Source organism: Arachis hypogaea, chromosome 5 (genome assembly GCF_003086295.3).
Source record: "Arachis hypogaea cultivar Tifrunner chromosome 5, arahy.Tifrunner.gnm2.J5K5, whole genome shotgun sequence".
Taxonomy (NCBI): Eukaryota; Viridiplantae; Streptophyta; class Magnoliopsida; order Fabales; family Fabaceae; genus Arachis; species Arachis hypogaea.
Window position 1 is genome coordinate 69,966,120 of NC_092040.1, and position 18,506 is coordinate 69,984,625.

At 34.8% G+C, this 18,506-nt stretch overlaps 1 non-coding gene across 1 annotated transcript; it reads right to left on the reverse strand.

Annotated features, from left to right (window-relative positions):
* Positions 1-2,989: 2,989 nt before the first annotated feature.
* On the reverse strand, positions 2,990-3,093 carry LOC112804615 (small nucleolar RNA R71). Its single transcript, XR_003203230.1, has one exon. It is a non-coding gene; the product is annotated as a small nucleolar RNA R71 (small nucleolar RNA).
* Between the last annotated feature and the right edge of the window lie 15,413 nt (positions 3,094-18,506).

Consider the following 18,506-nt stretch of genomic DNA (forward strand, 5'->3'; position numbering starts at 1 on the left):
GTTTCTACACACCATAGATTAATGTGTGGAGCTCTACTGTTCCTTGAGTATTAATGCAATTACTATTATTCTTCTATTCAATTCAACTTATTCTTATTCTAAGATATTCGCTGCACTTCAACATGATGAATGTGATGATCCATGACACTTATCATCATTCTCACCTATGAACGTGTGCCTGACAACCACTTCCGTTCTACCTTAGATCGAGCGGGTATCTCTTGGATTCCTTAATCAAAATCTTCGTGGTATAATCTAGAATCCATTGGCGGCCATTCTTGAGAATCTGAAAAGTCTAAACCTTGTCTTTGGTATTCCAAGTAGGATTCAGGGATTGAATGACTGTGACAAGCTTCAAACTCGTGAGTGTTGGGCGTAGTGACAGACGCAAAAGAATCACTAGATTCTATTCCGACATGATCGAGAACCGACAGATGATTAGCCGTGCTGTGACAGAGCATTTGGACCATTTTCACTGAGAGGACGGGAGGTAGCCATTGACAACGGTGACGCCCTACATACAGCTTGCCATGGAAATGAGTAAGAAGGATTGGATGAAAGCAATAGGAAGGCAGAGATTCAGAAGGAACACAGTATCTTCATGCACTTATCTGAAATTCCCACCAAAGAATTACTTAAGTATCTCTATCTTTATTTTATGCTTTATTTATCTTTATATTTTTGAAAACCATTATAACCATTTGAATCCGCCTAACTGAGATTTACAAGATGACCATAGCTTGCTTCATACCAACAATCTCCGTGGGATCGACCCTTACTCACGTAAGGTATTACTTGGACGACCCAGTGCACTTGCTGGTTAGTTGTGCAATGTTGTGACAAAGTGTGATTCACGTTTGGGAGCTCCAAGTCTTTGGCACCATTTTTGATGATCACAATTTCGTGCACCAAGTTTTTGGCGCCGTTGCCAAAGATTGTTTGAGTTTGGACAACTGATGGTTCATCTTGTTGCTCATATTAGGTAATTTTCTTTTCAAAAAGTTTTCAAAAATCTTTCAAAAATTTTTATTTGTTTTTGTTTTTCAAAAAAAAAATAATTTTTTTAAAAAAACAAAAAAATTATTAAAATCATAAAACCAAAAATAATTTTGTGTTTCTTGTTTGAGTCTAGTGTCAATTTTTAAGTTTGGTGTCAATTGCATGTTTTTAAAATTTATGCATTTTTTTCGAAAAATTCATGCATGGTGTTCTTCATGATCTTCAAGTTGTTCTTGATAAGTCTTCTTGTTTGATCTTCATATTTTCTTGTTTTGTGTCTTTTGTTGTTTTTCATATGAATTTTTGCATTCATAGTGTCTAAACATGAAAAATTTCTAAGTTTGGTGTCTTGCATGTGTTTCTTTTCTTGAAAATTTTTCAAAAAATAAATCTTGATGTTCATCATGATCTTCAAAGTGTTCTTGGTGTTCATCTTGACATTGATAGTGTTCTTGCATGCATTAGTGGTTTTGATCCAAAATTTTCATGTTTTGGGTCATATTTGTGTTTTTCTCTCTCTTCATTAAAAATTCAAAAAAATTAAAAAAATATCTTTTCCTTATTTTACTCATAAAATTTGAAATTTTTGGGTTGACTTAGTCAAAAATTTTTAAAATTAGTTGTTTCTTGTTAGTCAAGTCAAGATTTCAATTTTAAAAATCTTATCTTTTCAAAACTTTTTTTAAAAATCAAATCTTTTTCATTTTTCTTTTATGATTTTTGAAAATTTAAAAATAATTTTCAAAATCTTTTTCTTATGTTTATTTCAAAATTTCTAAAACTTTACTAACAATTAATGTGATTGATTAAAAAATTTGAAGTTTGTTACTTTTTTGTTAAGAAAGGTTCAATCTTTAAATTCTAGAATCATATCTTTTAGTTTCTTGTTAGTCAAGTAATCAATTTTAATTTTAAAAATCAAATCTTTCTCAAAATATCTTTTTAATCATATCTTTTCAAAAATATCTTTTTCAAATCATATATTTTTCAAAATTAATTTCAAAATCTTTTCTAATTTCTTATCTTTTCAAAATTGATTTTCAAATCTTTTTTAACTAACTAATTGACTTTTTGTTTGTTTCTTATCTTTTTCAAAACCACCTAACTACTTTTCTCTCTCTAATTTTCGAAATTCCTCACTCTTTTTCAAAATTCTTTTAATTAACTAATTGTTTCAAATTTTAATTTTAATTGTACTTCTTCTCTCAATTTTCGAAAATCACTAACTATTTTTCAAAAACAATTTTCGAATTTCTCTCTCTCATCTTCTTCTATTTATTTATTTAATTACTAACACTCTTCAATTCATCTAAAAATTTGAACTCTCTCTTATCCTCTATGTTCGAATTTTTCTCAACCTTCTTCTATTCTTTTCTTCTTCTACTCACATAAAGGAATCTCTATACTGTGACATAGAGAATTCCTCTACCTTTCCTGTTCTCTTCTTTTTCATATGAGCAGGAGCAAGGACAAGAACATTCTTGTTGAAGCAGATCCTGAACCTGAAAGGACTCTGAAGAAGAAACTAAGAGAAGCTAAAGCACAACAATCTAGAGAAAATCTTACAGAGAATCTCGAAAAAAAAGACATGGCCGAACCCAATAACAATGGTGGAGGCGCAAGGAGGATGCTTGGTGATTATACTGCACCTACTTCAAATTTTTATGGAAGAAGCATCTCAATCCCTACAATTGGAGCAAACAATTTTGAGCTAAAGCCTCAACTAGTTGCTCTGATGCAACAGAACTGCAAGTTCTATGGACTTCCATCAGAAGATCCCTATCAGTTTTTAACTGAATTCTTATAGATCTGTGATACTGTTCAGACTAATGGAGTAGATCTTGAAGTCTACAGGCTCATGCTTTTCCCCTTTGTTGTAAGAGACAAAGCTAGAACATGGTTGGACTCACAACCTAAAGATAGCCTGGACTCTTGGGATAAGCTGGTCACGGCCTTCTTGGCCAAGTTCTTTCCTCCTCAAAAGCTGAGCAAGCTTAGAGTGAATGTTCAGACCTTCAAGCAAAAAGATGGTGAATCCCTCTATGAAGCTTGGGAAAGATACAAGTAGTTGACCAAAAAGTGTCCTTCTAGCATGCTTTCAGAGTGGACCATTTTAGATATATTCTATGATGGTCTATCTGAGCTTTCTAAGATGTCACTGGACCATTCTGCAGGTGGATCCATCCACCTAATGAAAATGCCTGCAGAAGCTCAAGAACTCATTGACATGGTTGCAAATAACCAATTCATATACATCTCTGAAAGAAATCCTGTAAGTAATGGGACGCCTCAGAAGAATGGAGTTCTTGAAATTGATGCTCTGAATGCCATATTGGTTCAGAACAAAATGTTGAGTCAGCAAGTCAACATGATTTCTCAAAGTCTGAATGGATGGAAAAATGCATCCAACAGTACTAAAGAGGCATCTTCTGAAGAAGAAGCTTATGATCCTGAGAACCCTGCAATGGCAGAGGTGAATTACATGGGTGAACCCTATGGGAACACCTATAATTCCTCATGGAGAAATCATCCAAATTTCTCATGGAAGGATCAACAAAAGCCCCAACAAGGATTTAATAATGGTGGAAGAAACAGGTTTAGCAATAGCAAGCTTTTTCCATCATCTTCTCAGCAACAGATAGAGAATTCTATGCAGAGCCCCTCTAGCTTAGCAAATATAGTCTCTGATCTATCTAAGGCCACTTTAAGTTTCATGAATGAAACAAGGTCCTCTATTAGAAATTTGGAGGTACAAGTGGGTCAGCTGAGTAAGAAAATCATTGAAACTCCTCCTAGTACTCTCCCAAGCAATATAGAAGAGAATCCAAAAAGAGAGTGCAAGGCCATTGATATAATCAAAATGGCCGAATCCAAAGAGCTGGGAGGACGTGAATCCCAAAGAGGAAGACCTCATGGGACGTCCTCCAGACAGAAAGGAGTTCCCTATTGGGGACCTAAAGGAATCTGAGGCTCATATAGAGACCATAGAGATTCCATTAAACTTCTTTCTACCATTCATGAGCTCTGAGAACTATTCTTCCTCTGAAGAGGATGAGGATGAAACTGAAGAGCAAGTCGCTCAATATCTAGGAGCCATCATGAAGCTGAATGCCAAGTTGTTTGGTAATGAGACTTGGGAAGATGAACATCCCTTGCTCATTAGTGAACTAAATACATGGGTTCAGCAAACTCTACCTCAAAAGAAACAAGATCCTGGTAAATTCTTAATATCATGTACCATAGGCATCATGACCTTTGAGAAGGCTTTCTGTCACCTGGGGTCAGGTATAAATCTTATGCCACTCTTTGTAATGGAGAAACTGGGAATCTTTGAGGTACAAGCTGCAAGAATCTCATTAGAGATGGCAGACAAGACAATAAAACAAGTTTATGGATTGGTAGAAGACGTGTTAGTGAAGGTTAAAGGCCTTTACATCCCTGTTGATTTCATAATCTTAGACACTGGGAAGGATGAGAATGAATCCATCATTCTTGGAAGACCCTTCCTAGCCACAGCAGGAGCTGTGATTGATGTTGACAGAGGAGAGCTAGTCCTTCAATTGAATGGGGACTACCTTGTGTTTAAAGCTCAAGGATCTTCCTCTGCAACCATGGAAAAGAGGAACGAAAAGCTTCTCTCAATACAGAGTCAAACAAAGCCCCCACAATCAAACTCTAGGTTTGGTGTTGGGAGGTCCCAACAATGCTCTGAACATCTGTGAAGCTCCATGAGAGCTCACTGTCAAGCTATTGACATTAAAGAAGTGCTTATTGGGAGGCATCCCAATTTTTATTTATCTATATTTCTATTGTTCTTTTATGTTTTATTAGGTTTATGATCATGTGGAGTCATAAAACAATTGCAAAATTTAAAAACAAAATAAAAAATAGCAGAAGAAACAGCACACTCTGGAGAAAGAGCTTACTGGCATTTAAACGCCAGTAAGGAGCATTTGGCTGGTGTTTAACGCCAGAACAGAGCATGAAGCTGGCATTAAATGCTAGAAACAGGCAGCAGTCTGGCATTTAAACGCCAGGATTGCACCCTAAGGAAAGCTAGTGTTAAACGCTAGAAACAAGAAGCAAAGTGGCATTTAACGCCAGAAACAAACACCAAGCTGGCGTTTAAAGCCAAAAACAAGCATCAGGCTGGCGTTAAACGCCAGAAACAGGCTATATTTGGGCATTTAACACCAGAAACAAGCTGCAGTCTGGCGTTAAACGCCAGGATTGCATATAGAGGGCATTTTACACGCCTAAAGGGTGTAGGGATGAGAAATCTTTGGCACCTCAGGATCTGTGGACCCCACAGGATCCCCACCTACCTTCTCTCTCTCTCACACACACCTTTTCATAACACTCTTTCCTAAACATCATTCACCAATCACCTCAATCACTCTTCCCCATCATCTCCTCACCATTCACATCCATTCTCTCTTCCCCATACACCCTACCTACATTCAAATTCAAAATCTCTTTCCCACCCAAACCCAACCCCTACAAGCTGCAGTCTGGCGTTAAACGCCAGGACTACATATAGAGGGCATTTTACACGCCTAAAGGGTGTAGGGATGAGAAATCTTTGGCACCTCAGGATCTGTGGACCCCACAGGATCCCCACCTACCTTCTCTCTCTCTCTCACACACCTTTTCATAACACTCTTTCCTAAACATCATTCACCAATCACCTCAATCACTCTTCCCCATCATCTCCTCACCATTCACATCCATTCTCTCTTCCCCATACACCCTACCTACATTCAAATTCAAAATCTCTTTCCCACCCAAACCCAACCCCTAATGACCGAACCCTACCCCTCTCCCTCAACTATATAAACCCCTTCATCCTTCTTTATTTTCACACAACACAATCCTCTCTTACCCCCCTTGGCCGAAACTACACTTATCTCCCTCTCCCCCATATTTTCTTTTTCTTCTTCTATTCTTTCTTCTTTTGCTTGAGGGCGAGCAACATTCTAAGTTTGGTGTCGTAAAAGCATAGCTTTTTTGTTTTTCCATAACTATTTATAGCACCTAAGGCCAAAGAAACCTCTAGAAAGAGGAAAGGGAAGACAAAAGCTTCCACCTCTGAGTCATGGAAGATGGAGAGATTCATCTCAAAGGTCTATCAAGACCACTTCTATGAAGTTGTGGCCAAGAAAAAGGTGATCCCTGAGGTCCATTTCATGCTCAAGAAAATGAGTATCCGGAGAAGATCCAAAGAAGAGGTTAGGAAGTTCTTACCAACCCCATTCAACAAGTCAGAATCTTAATGGTTCAAGACTTCTATGCAAACGCATGGATCACTAGGAACGATGATCAAAGCATGAACCCAAACCCAAATAATTGGCTTACAATGATTCGGGGGAAATGCTTAGATTTCAGTCTGAAGAACGTAAGGTTGGCGTTCAACTTGCCTATGATGCAAGAAGACGCACGCCCCTACACTAGAAGGGTCAACTTTGATCAAAGGTTGGACCAAGTCTTCATGGACATATGTATGCAAGGAGCTCAATGGAAAAGAGACTCAAAAGGCAAGCCGGTTCAATTAAGAAGACTGGACCTTAAACCTGTGGCTAGAGGATGGTTAGAGTTCATCCAACGCTCCATCATCCCCACTAGCAATCGATCCGAAGTAACTGTGGATCGGGCCATCATGATCCATAGCATCATGATTGGAGAGGACGTAGAAGTTCATGAAGTCATCTCTCTAGACCTCTACAAAGTAGCCGAAAAGCCCTCCACCTTGGCAAGGCTAGCTTTTCCTCATCTCATTTTCCATCTATGCTACTTAGCTAGAGTTGTCATAGAAGGAGACATCCTTATTGAAGAGGACAAGCCCATCACTAAGAAGAGGATGGAGCAAACAAGAGAACCCATTCATGGATCTCAAGAGACACTTAAGGAAGCTCATCATCAAGAAATCCCTGAGATGCCTCAAGGGATGCATTTTCCTCCAAACAACTATTAGGAACAACTCAACACTTCTCTAGAAGGATTGAGTCAAGACATGAACCAATTAAGGGTGGAACAACAAGAGCACTCCATCATTCTCAATGAGATTAGAGAAGACCAAAGAGCTATGAGGGAGGAGCAACAAAGGCAAGGAAGAGACATAGAGGAGCTCAAGGACGCCATTGGTCCTTCAAGGAGAAGGCGCCACCATCACTAAGGTGGACTCATTCCTTAACTTCCTTGTTCTTATCTCTCTGTTTTTCAGTTTTTGAGCTTCATGTTTGTCTATGTTTGTGTCTTTATTACATGATCATTAGTGTCTAGTGTCTATGTCTTAAAGCTATGAATAATTCCATGAATCCTTCACCTTTCTTAAATGAAAAATATTTTTAATACAAAAGAATAATAAGTACATGAGTTTTGAATTCATCCTTGAAATTAGTTTAATTATATTGATGTGGTGACAATACTTTTTGTTTTTTGAATGAATGCTTGAACAGTGCATATTTTTTATCTTGTTGTTTATGAATGTTAAAATTGTTGGCTCTTGAAAGAATGATGAAAAAGAGAAATGTTATTGATGATCTGAAAAATCATAAAATTGATTCTTGAAGCAAGAAAAAGCAGTGAAAAAAAAGAAGCTTGCGAAAAAAAGAAAAAAAAGGGCGAAAGAAAAAAAATATATAAAAGAAAAAGAAAAAGCAAGCAGAAAAAGCCAATAGCCATTAAAGCCAAAAGGCAAGGGTAAAAAGGATCCAAGGCTTTGAGCATCAATGGATAGGAGGGCCCAAGAAAATAAAATACAGACCTAAGCGGCTAAATCAAGCTGTCCCTAACCATGTGCTTGTGGCATGCAGGTCCAAGTGAAAACCTTGACACTGAGTGGTTAAAGTCATGATCCAAAGCAAAAAGAGTGTGCTTAAGAGCTCTGGACACCTCTAACTGGGGACTTTTGCAAAGCTGAGTAACAATCTGAAAAGGTTCACCCAGTCATGTGTTTGTGGCATTTATGTATCCGGTGGTAATACTGGAAAACAAAGTGCTTAGGGCCACGGCCAAGACTCAAAAAGTAGTTGTGTTCAAGAATCAATATACTTAACTAGGAGAATCAATAACACTATCTGAACTCTGAGTTCCTATAGATGCCAATCATTCTAAACTTCAAAGGATAAAGTGACATGGCAAAACTGTTCAGAAGTAAAAAGCTACAAGTCCCGCTCATCTAGTTAGAACTAATATTCATTGATATTTTGAAATTTATAGTATATTCTCTTCTTTTTATCCTATTTGATTTTCATTTGCTTAGGGACAAGCAACAATTTAAGTTTGGTGTTGTGATGAGCGGATAATTTATACGCTTTTTGGCATTGTTTTTAGGTAGCTTTTAGTAAGATCTAGCTACTTTTAGGGATTTTTTTTATTAGTTTTTATGAAAAATTCACATTTCTGGGCTTTACTATGAGTTTTTGTGTTTTTTTGTGATTTTAGGTATGTTCTGGCTGAAATTGAGGGATCTGAGCAAAAATCTGATTAAGGCTGAAAAAGGACTGCTGATGTTGTTGGAATCTAACCTCCCTGCAGTCGAAATAGATTTTCTGGAGCTACAGAACTCCAAATTGCGTGTTATTAATTGCGTTGGAAAGTAGACATCCAGAGCTTTCCAGCAATATATAATAGTTCACACTTTATTCGATTTTAGATGATGCAAACTGGTGCTCAACGCCAGCTCCATGCTGTATTCTAGAGTAAAACGCCAGAAACACGTCACAAACCAGAGTTAAACGCCAAAAACACGTTACAACTTGGCGTTTAACTCCAAGAGAAGCCTCTACATGTATAAAGCTCAAGCTCAGCCCAAGCACACACCAAGTGGGCCCCGAAAGTGGATTTCTACATCAATTACTTATCTCTGTAACCCTAGTAGCTAGTTTAGTATAAATAGAACTTTTTACTATTGTATTCAGTGTCTTTTTGACCATTAGTCTTGTCATATCTTTGGACGTTTAGTTCTTAGACCTTCATGTGTGCTGGCCATTCGGCCATGCCTGGACCATCACTTATGTATTTTCAACTGTGGAGTTTCTACACACCATAGATTAAGGTGTGGAGCTTTGTTGTTCCTCGAGTATTAATGTAATTACTATTGTTCTTCTATTCAATTCAACTTATTCTTATTCTAAGATATTCGCTGCATTCAACATGATGAATGTGATGATCCGTGACACTCATCATCATTCTCACCTATGAACGCGTGCCTGACAACCACTTCCGTTCTACCTTAGATTGAGCGGGTATCTCTTGGATTCCTTAATCAGAATCTTCATGGTATAAGCTAGAATCCTTTGGCAGCCATTCTTGAGAATCCGGAAAGTCTAAACCTTGTCTGTGATATTCCAAGTAGGATTCAAGGATTGAATGACTGTGACGAGCTTCAAACTCACGAGTGTTGGGCGTAGTGACAGACGCAAAAGAATCACTGGATTCTATTCCGACATGATCGAGAACTGACAGATGATTAGCCGTGCTGTGACAAAGCATTTGGACCATTTTCACTGAGAGGACGGGAGGTAGCCATTGACAATGGTGATGCCCTACATACAGCTTTCCATGGAAAGGAGTAAGAAGGATTGGATGAAAGCAATAGGAAAGTAGAGATTCAAAAGGAACACAGTATCTTCATGCACTTATCTGAAATTTGCACCAATGAATTACATAAGTATCTCTATCTTTATTTTATACTTTATGTATCTTTATATTTTCGAAAACCATTATAACCATTTGAATCTACCTAACTGAGATTTACAAGATGACCATAGCTTGCTTCATACCAACAATCTCCGTGGGATCGACCCTTACTCACGTAAGGTATTACTTGGACGACCCAGTGCACTTGCTAGTTAGTTGTGCAAAGTTATGACAAAGTGTGATTCACGTTTGAGAGCTCCAAGTCTTTGGCACCATTATTGATGATCACAATTTCGTGCACCAAAGAGTAACACTCCAGATGACACGACCGCGTGACCCACGCAAACGCGTGACGTGCGCGATCTGCAAAATTTGCAGAAGTCGGCCCCAGTGACTTCTGGACCCTTTTTGGTCCAAATCCAAACCCAGAGAACACAGATTAAAGACTATATATTGAGGAATCCATCCATTCATCAGGGGGATGTTACAACATACATTCATACATAGTTTTAGGATTTAGATGTAGTTTTTAGAAAGAGAGGTTCTCTCCTCTCTCTTAGGAATTAGGATTAGGATTTCTATTATGTTCAGACTACTTCCCCTCATTACAGGTTCAATGTTCCTTTTATTTTCCCAATTTGACTTATGAACTTTTTGATGTTGGATTTAATTTCTTTTATTAATATTTGAGGTATTTCAGACATATGACTTTTATTTAGTTTCCTATATTCTTGGCTCTAGTTGATTGATTGGTGACTCTTAAGTTATCAAACTTAGCAGTTGATTAATATTTGAAGTTTGCTGATTAATTTGGATCCCTCTAAAGCTAGTCTTTCCTTAGGAGTTGACTAGGACTTGAGGAATCAAATTAATTGGTCCACTTGACTTTCCTTTAGTTAGTAAGGGTTGACTAAGTAGGAGCAACGGACAATACTCATCACACCTGATAAGGATAACTAGGATAGGACTTCCAGTTTTCATACTTTGCCAAGAGTTTTTCTTTACTAATTGATTTAATTCCCTGCAATCTATTTCTCTTGTTCAAAACCCAAAATATTGTTTTCCATAACCAATAATAAATCATACTTCCCTGCAATTCCTTGAGAAGACGACCCGAGGTTTGAATACTTCGGTTTATAAATTTTATTGGGTTTGTTACTTGTGACAACCAAACGTTTATACGAAAGGATTTTCTGTTGGTTTAGAAGCTATACTTACAATGCGATTATATTTGTGAAAATTCTTTACCGACAGGAAATCCGATCGTCACTTCTTCATGTTGTTCTCAGCTTATGTGGTTAAAAACACAGCTTGCTTATTACAAATTAAATGTTGAAAATATTCCTTTGCTGTGTGATAACATGAGTGCCATTAATATTTCTAAAAATCCAGTTTTTCCCTCTAGGACTATGCATATTGAAGTGAAATTTCACTCAATAAGAGAACATGTCCAAAAGGGGGATATTAGCATTCAATTTGTTAAATCGGAGGAGCAATTAATAGATATTTTCAAAAAACCACTTGCTGAGGACAGATTCTGCATGCTTAGAACTAGTCTATGAATTTTAAGTTATGATTCTTTGTTTGAAAGTTGCTAATGTGTTTTCTGGAGCATTTTGACTCATAAACAGGTATGAGACAATTCTAGGCATGTAAAGAACGTTCCCTTCAATCAGCGTGTTCTAGGCTTGTTGCAAGTGAAAGTTGATATGGGCCAACCTCAAAAATCATATCATGGGTGGTCCTATGTGTTTTCTTTATTCAAACCACCTATGGGGCCAATATGAATGTTACATTTGTTAATATTTGTCTTTTTCGTTCGCTTGTGTGTTTCAGTTCTTTTTTGTTTAAAAAGGCTTTTGGGTTGTTTTTTTAACGGGTTTTAAAAATTTAATATTAATTTCCTGTTTCATTTTAAAATCAATTAAAATCTTTCTTTTTATGAGGTCATATATTTTCAAGTCATATCAACAGGTGATGCAGTTGCATGGTTTAAGAAAATTTTTTTGGTACGGTTACCAATATTCTTTCTCTTCCCTCCATAACTCCTCCTCAAACCTTTCGGTTTCTTCCCACTATCTTTATTATTTCTCTTTCTTCAAAACTCAAAAACCAGCAAATGAGAAAGAAAACAGTAGCACACAAGCCTCCTCGTGAAAGAATCTACAAGCTTCTTACTAAACCTTCAACTCGCTCCCAAGACAAAACTTTCACTCCCTCACCTTCTCCTCCTACCTCTCCTCCACGAACCGATCCCATGGCTCGCACTAAGAACCCTTCAAGGTTCCTCTCTTCAGCCAAGCCGACGCCAAACCCTCCACCTTCGAAGGAACCAACATCCAAACCAGGGTCATCGAAGCCAAGTTCATCAAAGGGGAAGCGACCAGCTGCTCCTGAACCTCCATCTGAGCCCGCACAACCAATGTCTAGGTCTATTCCATTACGTTCTCAGTGAGGTAAATCTCATCCTTCTCTCAAATCTGTTAGAGAACCATATATTGACCCATTTGCTTATAAATCCCACTTCATGACGTCACACTTAAATTATAATCCATATAGATTTAGGTCTGCCATGAACAATGATTTCTTTGAAGGAGTTGTTAAGTACCGTATCCTGTGTCCATCTTTTCTTGTTGACTTACCAACTTTGAAAAAGAAAGGATTTCCTTTTGTTGAAAATCAAAAAGCCCGTTTATCCTCTGTTAGTTCAAGAATTTTATGCAAATCTGACATATCATGAAGGGGCTGTTCATTCTTATGTTAAAGGCCGAGACATTGTGTTGAGCAATGAAACAATTAGTGATGTATTGAAGTACACTGATGTTGGGCCTTGTGCTTACACTTCAGTTAAGTGGGGATGAAGGTGTTGGAATTTCTTACAATGATGCATTGGCTCACATTTGTGAACATGTTTCTTTAATTGATGGCATTACACCCACTCACAAAGCCGTAGGATATGAACATACTCAGTTGCACCGAATGGTCAACCACATCATACTTTCTCAAAGTGGTTTATATCAAAGGGTTTCCTACACTGATACTCTTGTTTTATATGCCCTTCTCACTAAAATAGAAATTTCATTTGCATATTTGATGGTTAGATACATGTTTGACTCTGTTAGGAGTGAGAAAGACAAAGCACTTCCTTATGGCATGTTTCTAACCTGCATATTTGAGTATTTTGGTGTTGACTTGAACAATGAGGATTATCAAAATAGACATTCCTATTTAAAGGGAGGTGGTGCAGTGAAATAGCAAAAAGCACCTACTCGATCTGAAAGAATGGTCTTAGATGATGAAGATGATGACTTTGTCCCTAAGGAATCTCCTCCTTCTTCCACTGAGGGTACTTCCATCTCTATTGGCAAGAAATCTGCTCTGATGAATGTTGTAAAGGATGTTGTTCAGGAGTTTGTCTCCCAATCTAATCACTTGATTACAATGAGCAAGGAGCAAAGAAAGCTAGCCAGCAAACATGAAAACTTTCTCCGAAAATCAAGGAATAGAGTGGCTGTGTTTATGACATTTATTGACAACCTACAGAAGGATGAAGACCCTGCCACTGACGCTGATGAAGAAGTTGACTCTGAGGGGAACGATTCTGATGCCTAGGATTGCTACATGAAGCTGCTACTATCTTTTTTCTTGTCTCATGAATTCTGCTTATTTTGCTACTTTTGAACTTTTTCTGTTGTTGTCTTGGATGACTGTAATTATCTAAATACTGTTGCAGTTAATTTTAGTTTTCTTCATATTTTGAACTGTGCACTAACTCTTTCTTGCAGGATTTAAGGTGATGTTTTTGTTGATCTTGATTATTATCCACCCTTGATGACAAAAGGGGGCTGAATTGACTTTTTCTACTTTTGCTGCTACTAAATTTTTTTTGTGATTTAATTGTGAATTTCTTATTGCTGCCGATGATAGTGTTGAGCATATAAATTTTGAGTTGCAACTGTGCTACTGCAGGGAATGAATCGACATGCAAATTGGAAATTGCTTTCATATGATATCAGTTTGCCCTTGATTAATCTTGATACTTTGTTTTTGCTGTTGACATGATATGTTGGGCTGATTCTGTGGTGTTGTTTGTTTTATATCCCTTAGACAAGATAAATGTGTATAGCTCTTTATTGTGTTCTCTATAACTACAATGTAAAACAGGAACAAAGAGGAAAGCATAAATCTAGGGGGAGCTACTATTGAAAAGGAAAGGGGGAACAACACAAAAGCAAGAAACATCAATCAAAGGGAAGTTTTCTAACTTTGCTAAAATTCAATTCTTTTGGTTATTCCTTAAATATGTTTGTCTTCAAGGGGGAGAGTGTTGAGTTAAGAAATTAACTAAATTAATTAGTGATGACAAATATTATTTTTGGGCAAAGTAAATAATTAGTGTTGAGTGTTAATAATTACATGTTGCTAATTATTTATTAAATGTTGCAGGCCAAAATTCAATCCTATAGCCCAAATTGGAATGAAAATAAATATCAAGGCTAATGGGTAGGTTAATCAAGAGAAGCCCAAAAGAAAACAAATCCAAAGAAATCAAACGGGTTGCCTAATGGATATCCGATCCAAGCTAGATTTGATTTCAGCAAACCCCTCCGTCTTGCCTCCAAAGCAACGTTCCTTTTCTCTGTCTCATTCAAATCACATAACTCAGAAAAAGTAAGAAAGAAAGTTTAGCTCCTAAGCTTGTCACGGAAGAAGAATGTAAGAGAAGGTTAAGCAAAGAAGGGTAAGGTCTAATCAACCACTTCAAACAACATCAAGAAAGATCATAAGCTAAAAGGTAATCCATTTCCTTATACATGCAACATATCTTCTTCGCCTCTTCCCAACTCTCTACTCAGTCCAAAATGGGATACAAAGGAAAGTTAATCTGTGTTCTTCACTACTGTGTATCTACGGTCACAAGTGATACTTGGGGACAAAGTTGTATTTCAATGGTCAAGATCTGGGTTTACCATTGAAGAAATTCCTTTCTGCTGATAATGTGGCTTTCAGTCAAGATAGAGAAGTCAGAAGCAAAGTTCCCACTTTGAGGATTACTGGGAAAAAGTGAGCAGCTAGGTTGGTGAAGCTCAAGGCTCAAGAAGTTGAACAAGGGCGAGCAACCAAGCAACATGCAAGGAGATAAAAGAGGTTTGCTGTTCATTCAGAAACCAAGGAAAGATAACCCAGTGTATTGAGATTTTGTTCTATAAAGAAGTTCTCTGAAGAAGTTCATCTACTTGGACAATGCTTTTTTTCAAAGAAGCATTCCACCAAAAATGAAGAACTGAATCAGAGACATGCAAATCTGGTTTATCACGTAGCAAAGAGGCTGTTGATGAGTCAATCTCCTTCATGTTTTATAGATTGTAATTTTCTTTTTAATGTTTATCTTTCTGTAATTTTTTGAGTGAAAAGCCATATTGAGTGGGCTCAAGTAAAGCCAATGAGTGAAGAGAGGTTGAGTGAAACACTTGAGAGAAAAGTCTAGAGTTAATTTCAGATTTCTTTAGGTAAGTCTGTATCTTGCATCTTGTACCAGTGAGGTACCCCTTTCTTAGTTGGGTGAGCACCAAGAGTGAAAAGTTAGGTATTAGCATAGCCAATGTCAAGTTAGGTTAGAACTTGAATGCGAAAGGATTGTGTCAATACTATGGAATTGGTGTATGTAATACTTTTAACTATAGTGGAAATTCCTCCATTGTTGTGGAGGAGACTGGACGTAGGTTGCATTGCACAAGGAAACCAAACCAGGATACATGCTGGTATTAGCTTCTCTCTTCTCTCCTGTGTTCTATTTTTTGATATTCATGAGACAAAAATAAATTTTCTCATAAATTTTTCGCTGCTAAGTTCAAACAGAGGCAGAATTAAAAGTTTGTTTAAAAAGATCTTAACAGCAACTTAAAAAAAAAGGCATAGATTCAACCCCTTCTCTAAGCTTACCACAACCTTCAAAGAGCACTAGTGACAAAGTTGACTAAAGGGTTCGATATGTGAAGTTCAAATAATCTGTAGAAGGCATGTCTGTATTATCATTTCTTCTTTCAACTCTCATTTAATATAGGAGAGTCTCTCTTCCAATATCACCTGTCCTTTGAGATTATGCTATTTGATTGTACTTTAGTATTCTCCAATACTCTCGTTATTAACCATTTTCTGCTTCAATGAATTATACTCCAACTTATATTGATATCATTCAATTAGAATAAACATACAATTATTTTAATGATAATATTTTAATGCTCATATTTTTTATTATGAAATATGAAAACTAATTTAATACTCATAAAAAATTAGATTAGTTTGAAAAAAACTACTTAAAAGTGGTCAGACATTAGAATGTATATTATATTTTTTACTATCATGGAAACTGCATGTAATAGTTTATAAATATATATTGGATTTACTGTAAAAAAAAAAAATAAGACTGATTTCTGATCATCTATAAAAATTGCTACTCTTAATAGTTGTGAGACAAAGTTTGGTTGATAGTGGATACTCTATAACCATACATATTCAATCCTATCTATCTTGTAAGATGCATAAACTTGGTTTGATAAGACTGATTTCTGATTATTTATAAAAATTGCTAGTCTGAATAGTCTTGAGATAATGTTTGGTTGATAGTGGATGCTCTATGTTATACATATTGAATCCCATTTATCTTGTAAGATGCATGAACATTAAATCACATTATAATTTGTCCAATTTAGTGTTCATCAACAATGCACGATAGATTAAATCAATGATGAATTATTGGATATTATTGTTTTAGATTCTCTAAACTTTTAATTTTATTTTACAAGATAAAATATAATCTATCAATATTTATTTTATAGATGAGATTTAAAATAATGATAAAAGATCTCAATTTATCTTCTGAAATAAAATTTACAAGATTCGTATATTATATTGGAAAAATTTAAACTAACATTTAATTACTCCCACAATGGAAGGTGAGTGTTGTTAGACTATATTAAGGGCAAAATTCTTTTGGACAGTAATGGTTGATATAATAATAAGTACCAATAACTTTAAATCAACCTCTACAAATATGTATGGGTATTAATAAAAAAATTAATACAACATAATAAATAATACAAAATAATTTAATATGATATAACCTAAAACATTTAACTTTATAATATATTTATTAAAAAAATAATCTTTAAAATTGAAAAAAATACAAAAAATTTGTTTATAACATTTTAAGATTAATTTATGCTAAATATAAAATTCTTCATTGATTATTGATCACATTTATGTGATAGTACTCTTTAAATTTTATATTAACAAAGTCAATAATAATTAAAATTTTAAATTTAACCTTTTATATATAAATTCATAAATTATATTATCATTTCAGGTAATTATTTTTTTAATAAAGATTTAGCAAATTATTTTAGGTGTGCGATGAGTACTTCTTGTACTATCGTTGGAGTTCCAGCATTTTCATTTCCTAATAATTCTTACCTCCATCCTTGTAAATTTTTTTACTACCTCTCTATTTTAATTTGGGTAACATATGATTTTTGCAAATTAAATACTAATCTTAGCAAAAGTAAAAAATAAAAAGATGGTCATTCGTTTAAAATATTTTATATTACCAAATATTTATAAGGTGATTATTTTAATAGACAAATAGTTAAGTACTCTAGTCACCAAAAAAAAATAGTTAAGTACTCTTCAATTATAAAATATGTTATATAAAATTATATTTTTTTGGTAATTGAATTAATTAATTAATTTACTTTTCCGTATTAATAAACCAAGTATAATCACCAAAAAAAAACCAAGTATAGAATTTTGTATGCATGATTGAATCTAATGTTTCATCTAATATATTAATTTAAAATATTTGCATTATATTGTATAACTAAGAAAAAAACAAAAACTTGAGTATAGGAAACAGTTTTCCTTCAACCCCTTAGCAACATATGTCATCATTCCATTGTCTTGTTGGACAAATAATTGACCAAACTAATTTTAAATATATAAAAAGATAATATCTAATTACCCAACTAAAGCTTCAATGATTTGATGGATTGAAAGTTGGGTGATCCAAACAAAGTGACACTGACAGGCACCATTCACAAGTTAGGTCCATTTTCCACTTAATCACAACTCTCTCGTGTAAGTAAACTTTTTTTTTTCTACTATTTTCTTATTTATTTAACATTAGAATATTTAATATTATCAAATATGATAACTAATTTGCATTGACTTATAAATATCCTAATACATAAAATAATTAGCTCAAATTTAAAAAAAGTTTGTATCTAACTCAAAATTTTAATATTTTAAAAATGAAGCCAATCATCAAATAAGTGGAATTAGAAATCTAACCGTTTATAAATTTAATTGAATTAAAAATTTAATATTTATACTTTAAAATTTAATAAAATAAAAAATATTAAAAAATTATTAAAATTTATTATTTTTGTTCATCACTTTTTTTTATAAATTTAAATTTTTTAGTCTAATAATTTAATTAAATACTTTAGTCTATATTTTTAAACATTAATAAATAATAGATAGTCAAAAATAATAATTTTTTATTTCACTCTAATATTCTTCGTAAAAAATGTATTTATAATTTTATATACAAAATATATAATTAAAACATTTATTATTTGTGATTCACTATTTTATATTGGTTAATCGCTAAAACAAATCCTGAAAAATAGGTAAATTACTAAAATCTCAGATTCTTGAACACATTCACAAAAATATCTCTAAATTTTGTTAACAACAAAATTTATTCTCAAAATATTTTAAAACGCGATAAAAATATCTAACACTAAATATAAATTCTCAAAAAGTGCTTTAGTGATTAAATTATGACATAATTTTGTACAAACATAATT